This window comes from Callospermophilus lateralis, chromosome 5 (genome assembly GCF_048772815.1).
Source record: "Callospermophilus lateralis isolate mCalLat2 chromosome 5, mCalLat2.hap1, whole genome shotgun sequence".
Lineage (NCBI taxonomy): Eukaryota > Metazoa > Chordata > Mammalia > Rodentia > Sciuridae > Callospermophilus > Callospermophilus lateralis.
Window position 1 is genome coordinate 5,981,783 of NC_135309.1, and position 3,844 is coordinate 5,985,626.

At 47.0% G+C, this 3,844-nt stretch overlaps 1 long non-coding RNA gene across 1 annotated transcript in view; it reads left to right on the forward strand.

Annotated features, from left to right (window-relative positions):
• Window positions 1-2,925, forward strand: part of LOC143399376 (uncharacterized) — a 139,683-nt gene extending 136,758 nt beyond the window's left edge. The window contains exon 3 of the long non-coding RNA XR_013091405.2: window positions 2,872-2,925. This is a non-coding gene — a long non-coding RNA (uncharacterized LOC143399376). The remainder of the gene's footprint in view (window positions 1-2,871) is intronic.
• The last annotated feature ends 919 nt before the right edge of the window (window positions 2,926-3,844 follow it).

The window sequence follows — 3,844 nt, forward strand, 5'->3', positions numbered from 1 at the left end:
GTTCAGAGTGCCAGAAGTAACAACATGGAGCCTGAGCAGAGGTCGCCCAGGGCAGAAGAGAGGCTCTGAGGGACTGCACCACCACTGTCCATGCATCCTCCCCACCTGCAGGCCCTCCCTGGAATGCAGGCCCCCTCCCCCCACCCACTGACCCCTCCCCCATCCCAACCAACCTTGCCAGCAGGCAGATGGAATTCCAGCCTGCTGGGCCCCTGAACCTATCCATCCCTCCACCTTCCCCTTCATCTAATATTCCTCTGCCTCTTCCCTGGAAACCTCCTTCTCCCTTCAGCCCCAGTCCCCATGTTGGAGTTACCCCTAATGTGTTTCACCTTCCCACACCTCTTACCCAGGTCCCTTTCCCCTCCAATCCTACCTCTTCCAGAATGGAATCCCCAACCCCCATGTGTATCGATCCTCCTCCACCTTCCCTCCTCCACCACAACCACCTCCTCCCCTTCCTTCTCCTTTTCCCCCTCCTCTTCCTTCTCCTCTTCCCTCACATTTTCCTCCTCCTCCTCCACCTCCTCCCCCTCCTCCACCACAACCACCTCCTCCCCTTCCTTCTCCTTTTCCCCCTCCTCTTCCTTCTCCTCTTCCTTCACATTTTCCTCCTCCTCCTCCACCTCCTCCCCCTCCTCCACCACAACCACCTCCTCCCCTTCCTTCTCCTTTTCCCCCTCCTCTTCCTTCTCCTCTTCCCTCACATTTTCCTCCTCCTCCTCCACCTCCTCCCCCTCCTCCTCCACCTCCTCCCCCTCCTCCACCACAACCACCTCCTCCCCTTCCTTCTTCTTTTCCTCCTCCTCCTCCTCCCCCTCCTCCTCCTCCTCATCTACCTCCTGCTTTTCCTCTGCCTCCTTTTTCTCCTAATCCTTCTCCATCTCCTCTTCCTCTTCCCCTCCTCCTCATCTTCCTCCTCCTCCTCCTTTTCTTCCTCCTCCTCCTTCTCTTCCTCCTCCTCCTCCTTTTCTTCCTCCTCCTCCTTTTCCTCTTCCTCCTCCTCCTCCTTCTCCATTTCCTCTTCCTCCTCCTCCCATCCTCCTCCAACTCCTTTTCCTGCTCCTCCTCCTCTTCCTCCTCCTAATGTTCCCTCTCCTTTGGCTGCTCCTCCTGCTGCTCCTCTTCCTCCTCCTCCTCATTCTTTCCCAAGACCCACTCCTGTCCCTTCCACCCACAACCCCAATACCCAGGGCCAGCACTCCGTCCCTCCAACCCTCATAGCCATGCCATCGCCTTACCTTTCCCAGCATCCTGCTGTGCTGCCTGAGGACACGGCCATGGACACCACCCCCGCCTTCCATGGCAGTCATTTTCCCATCTTCTGCATCAAGTGACAGCTCTGGCCCACCCCGCAGTGTCCATGGCCGTAGGCGGCGCAGGCAGCCAGCAAAGGGACCAGTCTTCCCCGGCCTCCCAACCCTTCAGTTCTCCCAACCCAACCCCAATCTGTCCCTTTCCATTGTCCCACCACCCACCCCTCAGCCTGCTTCAGGGAACCCTGCTGGACAGCAAAGAGCCTCTCTTCCCAATGCCCCCATGGTTACCCTGCGGCCAGTGAAGGTCCACTCACCGGCCTCCACCCTGGCACAGAAGGCCTCTGCACCACCAACCTCCCAGGCTGACAGTGAGGAGCCCATGGATACGACCCCTCCTTCGAAGGCTGTCAGTTCTAGTCACCTGCTGCCTGACAAGTTCTTAGACTGACTCAATTTGGTAAGCATGGCAGACACCTCGACAGCTATTTCTATATTGTAGGCCTGGTGCCACATATTTGGGGTTTGATTTCTGCTTGCTATTTCTTCCCAATGTTACTTTTGAGGTAAAATGTGCTTTGCAAAGGTTGGCTTTTGACATAATAGCTGAAGACTCAATCACCAATGAAGCAGCATATGTGTGTATATGCACGCACACACGCACACACGCACACACGCACACACACACACACACACCAGAAATGCCACAGTCTTTGTCTCTAAATTTCAGAAGTAGGCAAATTTGAAAATTTTCTAAAACTATAAAGGAGACTAAAGAGATGTGATAAGTGTATGAACTGTGGGAGCCTGGACTTAAATCAAGCATGGAGGATGACAACAGGACAACTAACAAATTGGGCTGTAGACTGGAGGAATGTCTTGTGTCAAGGTTAGTTTCCTGAATGTAGGAATTTTTCAGGGTTATGGGAGAGAATGTGCTATCCTGGACTACTTTTCAAGAAAATTGAACAACTGGGCCTGGGCTCCCACACCAAAAACTACATTTTGATAAAAAGTATAAATAAATTAACAGTCTCCATCTAAATGTCAATATGCGGAAATCTTAATAACAGTGTTTAGGAAGTATGGTGATTAAATATGTATTTTTTTTTCATGGATAGCAAACATAGATGGAGAATGGGAGGGAGAAGAACACACAACAGCTTCAGAATAGGGCTGTTTGGAGAAAATAAACTACATTGGGGGGGGACTGGCAAGCCGCAAGATTCTCACTAAAGCTGTTCATTAAGTCTCACATTTGGACAGGTAATAGCAAGATGTCTAACAAGTCTATGCTCAGAAATTCTTACCTTATGAGGGAGATAAAGTTAAAACAAGAAGAAGGAAGTGGGAGAAGATAAATCCTTCCAGGTCATCCCCAGGGACCTACTTCCTCCAGCTAGTTCCTACCTCTCAGAAGTCTATTCAGAGCCCTCATAATCCAACCATTGCCTAAAAGCCCCACCTTGAACCTTGCTGCACTGGGGAACATGCTATTAACACGGGAACTCTGTGGGGACATTCCAGATACAAATGATAATGGATAGATCTTCCTGCTCATTTTAATATTGTACGTACTTTTAGTTGATTGTTTTATTTTTATTTTTTTTTCCAGTCTGAAGAACCTTTGAGCCAACTGAAAGTCTTTCATACTTCAACATGAAAGAATAACATCTTCATCTAACACCTGAAGATGAAGAGCTGGGGATGAAGCACTGCTATTATTCTGCTGGAAAGATCTGATTATGAAGTGTTGGAAGTAACACAGTTTACTGCAGAGTCAAAGAGAGTATCATCCCCATTGATATTATAGAAGTTTATTGGGCTGGAGTGGATCTCAGGGGTGATTCACTTGCCAAGCAAGTGTGAGGCCCTGGGTTCTTCTTCCAGAATCTCAAAATGAACCAAAAAAGCTTATCTTTACATGTATATATTACGTCCATGCCCTTTTTCATCCTTCCATCATATAGATGTATGTAGTATTACCATTTTTTTCCTATTTGACTATGTGCCCCATGAAGAATGAATTGTATTTAGTTTATTTCGTGTCCCCAGGTATTCAGTGTTCATGCAAATAGATAAGAATATGACTGGCTAATGGAAGAGAGAAAGTGGAAAGGAAAGTTTTGTGTTAAATGTAGATAATTGATTCAATGTTGGAGATGTTTACTGGAAGGAACTGAGAGCCACCTATTGAAACAAGACACTCAGTGGCAAGCTTGCAATGCATTTTGGAGTTCACAGAGTTTTAGGGCCACAATGGGAGAGGTAGATGAATATATAAACCAGTTTCAGAATTTAAGTGACTCTCCAAACCAAGCTACATCAACACCATAGCATATATAATTTTAATATGCAGTCCAATGGAAACTAATTTGCATGCTATAATTACCTTTCCAACTGTCTTTCATGAGATAAATACACAGCCATTAACAGAACTTTAATGTCTTACATTTTTTTACTAAATAAATTTGCTTTACGATATTGCTTAATATTTTGAAGGAAAAGGCAAAACCCCCTGATGCTTCATTAAGCACAAAGAATTGGAAATGTTTGAAGTTTGATTTTAGTGTGAAAGAATGTTTTAT